Below are 10,820 nucleotides of genomic sequence, written 5' to 3'. Positions count from 1 at the left end.
ATAAATTACAGTCCAGGTGAAGCCACATTGTTCTGTGTGTATAATTTCACCGTATACAGTAAACGTGCTTTATCATAACATTAAGCAGCTTGAACAGTGCAGTTGCAAAGACAATAAACTGTTCAGTATTAAAGCAAAATATATTTTTAACCCATTTGAATGCCTTTCACAAAAAAAAAATCTTCAAGCTGCAGATTGTGCTGCATTTTCTAGCTGTCTATTGCATTTTCTAGCTGTCTATTTTTTTTTTTTTTTTTTTTAAGTACCGGTAGAAACCGAGAAGCCTTTATAAATATGAAACAATTTTTAGTTTACATTATTAAAGTGCCAGACTTTTTATTTCTACATTCCAAGTTTGATGGTCTGTCTTACAATGCATTAACAGATTAAAGCTAGTTTCACTGACAGTGGAAATTGAAGTACAGGAGACTCCAATAGGCACTTAGCAAGCAAACAAATATTTACCCAAAATGTTTTTTTTGTTTGTTTGTTTCCAGATAAACCAGGTACAGTACTACTAGTTGATTTTCTCCAGAATGGCATACCGGTGTCTTTTAAAATGATCTACAATGGCAGATCTAAGTACTACTGTACCCACCGTCACACAATTGGAAACACGGGAGAAAGAAGTCTGAATTCCAGCAGGTTTTCAATTTGAAGGTTGACTCTGTTTAGGCCACGATTTAGACACAGAAGGTGCAGAATCAAAAACAGTAGAGTAATTCAACTGTAAATCTTTCGCTTCCCATTATACAGTGGGTGGGCGGATTTAGATGGCCTATTACATGCTGTGAATTATTTGAAGGGAGTGTTGAAGAGGATATTTATGTAATGTAACAATGCTGAAGGTTTTAATGTGATTGGATAGAGGATTATTTCTTTGATCTGTTGACACTAATATGGATGATGTAGTTCAGGTACTGCTCATAAATGACCCTGGGGGAGGGGGGTGTCTTTCTGGCTTTCTCATAAATTGTAGGTCTCAGCTGTCTCTTCTAGAGCACTGTTTTTTTTTTTTGTTTTTTTTGGAAGTATTGCAGGAGGCATACTTTGTTTTTTGGTTGACACACAATACATCATTCAAACAACAGCCAAATCTTAGAAGTTATCTTATCTAACCACTCTCTCATAAAAAACAGCTCAGCATCATCTCTCAAATCCTCATAATACCCTGTTTTTGTTATTTTTGGCTATTAGTATATTAAATGTGTTTGGGTTTCTGCAGAGAGGTATTCTAGTGGGAGTTTCCATGGTTAAAATAATACCCTGGGCTTGTCCTTTTGCACTGACTATTAATAAGAAGTCATGTTTGGAGTGTTTACATAAGAAATCTAGTTTAATTTCGCTAGGCAAGTTTGTATTTGTAAATGATGAAGTCATTCTAACAGAGCAACTGCCTGTACATCACATAATACTGTAGATCTGTTAGATGTAAAGCTGCATTAACAGTTTATAAAATGGCCAATTGATTATCCCACTATACGCATACATTGCATTTAAAGTGAGCCGTGTTAGTGCTGACACCTGAGGATGAATGGCAGCTGAAGAGCAGGTGTTTGAATTTGTGGTGATTTGTATAGAGAGGAGCTAAGCAAAGCTGTTACATTTTCGTGAGTTTGTGTTTTTTCAAAATTACTGTTAAGTTTAATAAAAAAAAAAAAGATGGATTTCAGTGTTCTGTATTCCTCTGTAATTTTCAGTTGATCTAATATTTATTAGTTGGAGGATTTTTTTTAATGAGATATTTTGCAGTAAGTCATAAATGTGTGTGGATTGTTGCCTGGCAACATCAAAAGTATTGGAAAAAGGTGAACGTTGTGTTACACAAAAACAAGATCGACCTCCAGCATGCTCCTGCCAGGTGATAACTATGCACAAGGTACTGAAATTAACAATATGCTAATTTTGTAAACTGATTGCTGTGCCTGGAGTTGAGATTGAAATCTTGCCACTCTTAATGAAAAATACATTGGTCTTAGTGGGCACCCATCCTGGTAAAAACATGTAAAAGAACCGAGCCACCTTGATGGTGTTGCTTGCTGCTTTTCATTATTGTCTTTCCCAGTCCAGTCTTTCATTACATAAATGTTAATTTGATGCCCCACCTCCACATTCCCTTTTCTTGAAGCACCTCTTTTTATACCATAAGTAGCCTTTTGCTGTGGTTTACTAAGAAACCCTGCTTCTAGGTTTGAGATGAATGGGAATGAAATGGTGTGGACAACAAAGGGGTCAGCCTTTATCTGCATTGCTTGCACCTCTCCTGCTGAGATGCTTCCTAAGAAGTGAGGATGTGAACATTCCCTCAGTGTTTGGAGGGTTAGGTCTTTTCACACGCACACACTCAGACCCTCACTCACTCACTCACACAAGCACAATGTGGTGGCCTGTCAAAGCACTCATTTGCATTTGACCCATTATCTTCTTCTTCCTCTAGGTGAACTCTATTCAGAACCAAATGCAATCTAAGGGAGGTTACGGAGGTGATGCCATACCAGTAAATGTTCAGCTTATAGATACAAAAGCGGGATAGCGTACGAGTTTGTTTGTTTGGTAAGTGTCGACGGTGCTCTACTTTTGATACTTGACTGACATAGTTTACCTATGTACTGTAGCTTACAGGTCATCATTAACCCAACATGAGTAAGTGCAGTGCTATCATGTTCTTTGCTTTTATGATGAGCACGTATCAAGCAAGAGGTTACTGTTGTCTTTCAGCGTTGCTAGTTCAGCAAAAGCTTACAAAATCTAACCTGTTGTGTCAGTAGCTACAACTGTAATGTGAAAACAAGCTTTGTGCGTTCACAGAGTTTTATACAAAGTGCATATTTGACAATGGTATCCAGACAACCTAACATTAAGTGCACTACCAGGAGCGCAAACATCATTCACTATCATAATTCAATAATTAAACAAGAAAACGCTGTGACAGCCCAAATTAACAGTCACATGGCGAGAGTGGTATCGGTGTTACATTTGAGGGAAACCACACAGCATGATGAAGAATAAAACACTTTAAATTGCATGCTGATTATTCGCATATAATTGGGCAGATGGTTACATGCGCTTATGTCACATTAACATCTTTTCCTCAGTTTCAGGCATTGGAGCGCCTATATAGTCAATCATAATACTTCTACTCGGACACTGCCACAGCAGCCAATACACAAAACCAGAGTAGTAACTGAATTTTCATAGAAACACATTCATCAGAAGTAAGCCTGTGCTTCTGTTGCACAACTATGTAGTATCCCACCAAAGCCATATCTGCAGCAGATGGAGTCTGTAGCCTGAGGTGGATTCCTGATCTTGCTCTAGATCGAGTGAATCTGCAGTGTGGTAGGTTTAAATGTGCTTCAGCAGAGTCTAATTCTGGATAACTAAACTAAAGGATAAAAAGGGACTTGAGAAACAACTTTGGTTATAACCCCCCTTGTATGCACTTGTTTTTTATGGGCTACCTTTACTTTCAGGAAGGGTTTTAGTTTAGTTTTCTTTTTGCTGACATTTTTTCAAGCAAATCTACACTTTTTGAAAAAGTCGTTTAATTAATTTACTCCATTATTTTTTATTAAATTGCTTCTAATTACTGTTTCAGTAGGGTTGTTATGGCAGCGGTTTGGCCAGTAAAAATCTTCACAACTGCATGACTCATTTAACAAAGGCTACAACCTGAATAGTTAACAGCTATTCAGTGAACCTGATCTATCCAGACTTGTAACTACTGCTGAGAGATCCAACATAATCACATAACACATGTCTATTAAATATTCAGTCTGAGGTAAAACTATTAAAGACCAAATTGTCCAGTAGTTCAACATTCGAGTTTAGGCTGTAAGCAGTGATTTACAGCTTGGTCAAATTTACTTTCTGTGAATTCGTTCTTTGAAGTTACTGGTAAAGAATAAGCTATTACTAATGAGCTGTTTTTTTGGTTTTGTTTTTCCATTGGTTTCTTAGGTTCCTTCTGTGTGTGTCCTTCATTGTCTCTCTTTTGCCTTTGGTGACTGCTTTTCATGTTCCTCCTAATGAGAAAGAAGTGATGGTCTGTCATTCATCCTTCATCCCTGTGACTGGTTCTTCAATGCAAAAAATACATGACAGTTTGCTGTTCTGCTCTGAAGATGTTGTTCTGTTGGAACAGTTCTGCCCTGCCTTTAAGCAGCTCTCACAGGCTTGCCCGAATAGATATGGACAGTATACTTCTCCCCCTAAATCTAAACTACTACAGATGTTAGCATGACCTTCTTTTCCTGCAAGTGCCAGTGCTAAGTGTTGCTGTGCTTTTCCTTTTTTGTACTTTGCTATGAGCATTTCTGTTCTCTGTGTTTTAAAGTTGTTAATGTTTGAAGGTCTGGAACCAGCAAACACAATGATTTTTTTTTTTTTTTATTATTATTTTTTATTTTTTAAGTATTGTTTCTCTCTTTTTTTTTTGCGCTCCCTGTTTGGCTGTCAGCATAGTAGTTGACCGCGTATTTGTGAGGTAGCTTTGTATGGTGGCCTGTTGGTGCGGAATGAAGATACTGTTGCTGACAAGAAATTAGCTCTAATATTGGCACGATTTGATGCCATTCTATAGGAAATAGAATTATAACTTAGCTGCTTAACATTTGTTCTCTGCTCAGTTTGTTTTATTTTAATGAACTGGTCTCAAAATAAAATAACTGGCATTGAAATTGTATTCTGCTGTAAATGTTCAGTATACTTGATTTTAAAGAATCTGACTTTTGAGTATGCAACAAGTATATAGTTATGTGTATAATATAGTGATGTTATAGTGCTCAGTACTGATGTGAAAACAATATATGACATTAAGTCTTGCAGTCTTCTGCAGAAAGAGTCTGCCTGCATTATTAACTTTACACTTCTTTTTTGAATAAACCTTTCAAAGTAAATGTCAGCTTTTGTGTACTAAATATTTGGGGTCCGTGCAGGTTGCCATGGGCAACATTTTGAGCTATCTGAACAAATGCCAGTACAAATACCATCAACAAACAGGGTGACTTATTACTATGTTACTTAAGGATGTTTTGCTCAGGTTAAAAGGCATATTCTGACTTCTATAAGAGTTGTGTACATTGTATAATAATATTGCACTGTTTTCTAATGTTAGTGTAAAGTGTATATCTAGAAGAATATAAAAACACAAATGAAATCTGTACAATAAGGTTGCTCACTGGTTAGCTACAAGCCTTTTTCCAAACACTTAACATGTTGCAAAAACAATGCAAATCATGAATAATTAAGCTGTATAATTGTTTGAGGTACTGTGTATAAGCTCACTTAAAAAAAACAAAAAAAAACACAAAACTCAAGAACTGGCTTTCATTGTATGGTAATCTGAAGAAATTGGTATACTAGTGATTGCATTTAATTAAAAAAAAAATCTTCATCTGCCAAATTGTCTTGATTTTGTCTTGACAGGCTTTCCAACTTGCATTTCCTGTTTACTCCAATCCATAGATACTTATTTAGTGGGGTTTGTGCTGTGTTACATGGGGCTTGCTTTTTTCCTGAATGAAGTCTGGATAATGCCACCACTCCTGATTAATCACATTTAAGAAAAAAGTCAATGACCAAAAAATATGTGTTATGAAAAAAATGAAAATAAAACAACAACAACACTTTTGTATCCAATCTTCTAACCCCTGATGCCATGTGGCTCTAAGGTGCTACTGTATATGTGTAAATAGTGTATTCTGTGCATGTTGCTCCCTGTGGTCATTTTATTTATTTGTTTGTTACTGCCTGTTTTCAAATGTTGCATGGCAAGCCGCAGATCTGGTCTGTCAGTGTTTCAGCACTGATTGGTTATGTGTCTCGCTCTTGGGCCACATGGCAGGGACAAACATTCATTTCCTCTGTGTTTGCACGTGTGGTATTATTTCTGAAGCCCCACTATGAAAGCACCTGGTGCATTTTGTCATTGTGATTAAATTATCCAAATGTGGACAAGATATTTTAAATAATAAAATATGTAACAAAGCCCTTTAGGAAAAAGCTCTTTAATAAATTGATGGTTATTTTAAGCACGATAATTATGAGTTTTATGTGGACTGGTGTTTGCAATAAAGTGTAAACATTGAGAGATATATGGTGACACCATTGTCAACCTTATGGTGAAATCATTATTCTTTCTACCATATTGATATGGTAGTGACTATTTCTGTCTTGTGACTCAATAGCAAGGAAAAGGAGAATACACTTGCATATTTTTTTATGATGCATATACATTTTGTACACCATTCATCCCTAAGTACATCCAATACCATTTTAGGCTTGTAGATTATAAATTGTCTTTAGATGAAATAAAGAAATGTTTTCAGTGTTATTTTCTTGTTTGTTTTTTTTTTATTATTGAAGGGTTCTATTATTAAAATTAATCCTTGCAAGTGGCAGCTTTTTCATTTTCACTTGCCATAATGAAAGTTCAGTTCACATCTGTTGGACAGCAAATACTAATCAAAGGTACAATTGGTCCAAATGTATTTTATTGTTCACCAAAACCAGCCAAACAATACTCTGCACCAACAAAAGCAACCAATCCCATACTGCCACTGCTGAGTCAGCCAATCACAGCCTGTCAGCTCGACAGAAGCTCAGATAGAATCTTTCAACCACAACAAACCGAGACCCGGATAGTTCGGTAATATTGCTCCGTTCAGATATCTGGAACTGTCCAGATAAACTGTAGGGAACTTTGACTGGTAAAAAGCTATTTATTTAATAGTTTGTTTTTTGTTTCTCAAATTTATGTATATGGTGCTTTTATGAAAGTTTTTGGGACTATTTTCCTAAAACAACTCCACGGAAGTGCACCTAATAAATCATAAAAATGTTTTTTTTAACTGTTTTTTAAAGAAAATAATGTGAAACATTAGGTATAGTTATAGTTCTATAGTACCCTATCAATGAAGGCTCTACCAAGTGGTAGTTGATCTTGACTTTCATTCACGCCGTTGCTTTCGGCTCAGGACTCCAGCCTTAGTCAACTACCACATGGTAGATCCTTCGACAGGCACTATCACTTAAGTATTATACTTGGACTGCCTTTCACGGCCCTGTGCAGACCTGTACAGTATTTAATAATTTCGGTGTAGACAAGATGCAGGAATCAGAGTTAGAATCCACCTTGTGCTCCACCTCTTCTTCAGTGAGAGTTCAGGCTGCTCGGCATCTTAACTTCTCTAGCAGTAAAGTACAAGAATGACTTCATAGCCACTGCCAATCAAAGCACTGAACTTGCCAGCCACTATCACTGTGGTAAAGGCTGGGAACCCACTTCGCTATCCTCCTATTTTTGCTGACTGGAAATAAAATGAAGGAGAACAAAAATGTCAGATGTATTTAGAGTCAAGTACCTTTCATGCTCAGAAATCAAACATTAAGTCAAAGTTACCTCAGCTTGAGCAAGTCACTTCAGGCTTTGCTTGAAGGTTGCCATCCTTTCTCATAAGCTGCACTACAGTGCTGTTATTATTCAAGAACTGTTTGCCAAACTGTCTATTTTCCAGTTTCTTTAAATAGAGTTCAATTTTCGGTAATGTAATACAGAGCTAGAAAGCACTTGGATTTTCTTAATTTAAGTCATCCACAGTAACAAAGCTAATACTATGTTCTCAAATTATTAATAATTCAAATCTCAATAAATATACACGGGAATAGACGTTTCTTAATTATCAAAAGAAAAATAAACATTACATAATTTGCATTTTTTTTAAAAGCCACTGTTCTATAAGTAATGTACAATTCAGTAATATAGGTAGCTTATTAATTTTATGTTGTAAAATGATAATACTCTTAATTATGACTCTCTTTTAACATCACCAGTTACTGATAACTCTTTTGGTCTCATGTGCCTTTTATTCCTTTACTCCACACATTTTTTAAATAATTGAAATAAAAGAAACAGACGATTCCTGAAGCAGGGACATCCAAATGGATACACTATTATTGCATATGTAAAACTATGTGGTAAGTGGACCAGTATTTCACTGAATGAAATGGAAAGTTTCCTAACTACCCTCTAATTGTTGTGTAAGGAGCATAGAAACCAAGAAGAGTTCATGGTTTCTCCATCATGTGTGTGTTGATAGCATATATTAAACTGGGGGCACTTTAACCAAAAGCAGGCCTGCAGTCAAATATAAAGAAAATGCCTGAGATTTGATCTTTAGCTTTCAGCTCTTGTCACCAACCAGGAAGTGGGCAGATCGACGGGGTGGTCAGCGTGCTGGAGTGAATGGGAGAACCCAACCTGTACTTTTCCACCGAGCGAGGTTACCTGCAGTCAGGCTGGAGCCCTGACCCCTCCCTTTTAGAAGGTTTTATGATCCCTGGGCTGGGGAATTTCCCCATAGCTGCCAGCCTGGGACTTTCCGGCCAGGTGAGGTATCTAGCTCTGGATTGGCTGGAGCGGGCACTGCTTCCCTCCAGCTCCCCTATAAAAGGGAGTAGGAGCTGAATATCAGGGTCGAATTGAAAAGAATAAGCAGCTATGGACATGACTGGAATGTGACTTGTTAGAGAAATAAAAATTAATTTAGACCTTGAGAACTCGCCTTGCGTGTTCCTTCTTGACATCGCTACAGCAAGTTCTGAATTGTCATTATAAAGGATAATTTCTCAGTTATTGTATTCTAATGGATCAAAAAAGCTATTTCTTAAGCCTTGATTTCAAACAATATGCTGAGCAGTTTATTAAAAAAATATGCATACTCTTTCTAAACAAGGTTCTTTACGTTGTCTTATTTTGAGAAACTCGGTAGTCATGCACTTACCCAAGTTTCAAACAAAGATCTGTAAATGTGTCTATCTTTATAGTGCAGGTTGTAATGTTTTCACTGTTACACATGATGCTGAAACTTTGGTGAATTACAGCTCAATGGTTTTATTCTTCTGACATATTTAAATAAATAGATAAATAAATAGCATGTGTTGCTTTGGATGCGGGCCGTCCATGGCATTTTACAGGTAGTGTCATACTTGTCTGACTAATAACTGACCCGTTTTCTTCATTAAACATCATTCTGGTTTGGCACTTTTGGCTTGCTTTGCCCTAACTGGGATCCCTAACTGTATAATCAGCATGTTTGTACCGCTTTCCTCTCTCAGGATTTGTGCCCACAGGCCAGTTGTTTGTAAAGTACTGTAGACCAAGTGTGGGGCTTGCTTGGTATTCTATTAGTGTAAGAAAGTAAGGAAGCTGTTACATTCACAGCACTACAAGCATTCAGCCAAAAACTGTTTGATGAAAAATGGATAGACAAAGTAGCAAACAGGAAAATACGCCCCAGCTCTTCTTTAATGTCCACAGAGTAGACATTGCCTTGGTCTCATCCGGAGGACAGCACCTTCAATAATAAATAAGTTTGTGGATATACAGAGAGCATCCATTATCAGAGTTATTATTTACCAGTTGTAGTTCACAGCCTTATATTAAAATTCATGAATGTGTAGTGATGGTTAACCATAGATATTTGCCATAAATAACTCATTTTAAATCACAGCCATATGGTTTATATTAGATAATATTTCTAATGGTGTAGTGCAGAGGAAAAATATGTCTTATACAGAAAAGAGTATACAACCCATAATCATGTTTTTTCTACACAGTATAAACGTTACCACAAAAACATACTTGTTCATACTTAACATCTGACGCAAGAATTAAGTTTACTTTTTTTTATTTTGGAAAATGATTTGGTCGACAAACAGTTGGCATTCAGACTCTAAAAATATTTTTTCACTTAAAACCATCAGCTTATTTTAAAAACAGTTGTATAATAATGTGTATTCTGATCTGGCGTTATCATTATCATTCAACTGCTGTAACCCCCTCAGACTATACTTTCCTCTGTGCCTCAAACTATTAATCCCCCCTTCCCTGAAATATTAAACAAATAAGGGCCTGTTTTACTGGAGACGTTACATAAGTGTTGCCCATATCTTTATTGCAATGACCGCTGTCTGTCTAATGGGCTGAGGGGTGTATGTATTGGCATGTGATGGTCTACTGTATTAAAACAAGTACTAGCTGGATTGAACCCTTATTTGGTGATACAATATGGTGCCTGCTAAGACATGGTCAATAGTCTGAGTGTTTTTCCCATTTAGTTACATAAATACCTTCTTAAAACTGCAAGTAAAGTGAGACATCTAGCTTATGATAACAGCCCTACTGCTGTTATAAACTCAATGCATTAAATTATAACTGGCCGGGCTTCACTGCGGTAAACTGTCTTTAGAAACACGAGTAATTGGGTTGTTAGGTGCTTATATTATAGTAACAAATTTAATTTTATGATCTTCAGGCACTGTACATCACAACAAAAGCAAAGCAAGAACAAAAAAGACACAGAATTGACTAAATATGTTGGTGGTATCAACGGAAAAAGCGCGGACAAGTAAGAGGCAAAAGGATGGGAGCTATCCAAAGTAATATGTGTAAAATCTGCCAGATGGTTTATCCCCCTCAGTTTACACTGTTATTTTATTTGCAGCACCACCTACTGGTTCTATAAGCAAACTGTCAGATTTGTGTTTAGATTTTTTTTTATAAATCCAGGACCTAAGCATATAACAGACCCACAAAAATGGAGGATCTGGCACTGTATGTTTTAAAACACATCACACAGTAAACAGAATGCTTGGGTATATATCTGAAAGTGTACAGCATGAATCCAAGGAGGTTATGACGAGGTTGTATAATGCACTGGTGAGATCACACTAGGAATGTTGTGTCCAATTCTAGTCAACACTCCACCAAAGTGACGTTGTGGCCCTGCAGCAGCCAGACTATCCCCAAGACTTCAAGG

At 36.7% G+C, this 10,820-nt stretch overlaps 1 long non-coding RNA gene across 1 annotated transcript; it reads left to right on the top strand.

Moving 5' to 3' along the window:
- Positions 1 to 249: 249 nt before the first annotated feature.
- On the top strand, positions 250 to 6,234 carry LOC121302227. Its single transcript, XR_005947689.1, has 2 exons — positions 250 to 2,553; positions 3,961 to 6,234. It is a non-coding gene; the product is annotated as an uncharacterized LOC121302227 (long non-coding RNA).
- Positions 6,235 to 10,820: the final 4,586 nt, after the last annotated feature.

This window comes from Polyodon spathula, chromosome 2, assembly GCF_017654505.1.
Source record: "Polyodon spathula isolate WHYD16114869_AA chromosome 2, ASM1765450v1, whole genome shotgun sequence".
Classification (NCBI taxonomy): domain Eukaryota; kingdom Metazoa; phylum Chordata; class Actinopteri; order Acipenseriformes; family Polyodontidae; genus Polyodon; species Polyodon spathula.
Note: the sequence above shows the minus strand (reverse complement) of the source record. Positions and strands in the feature narration are given on the sequence as shown.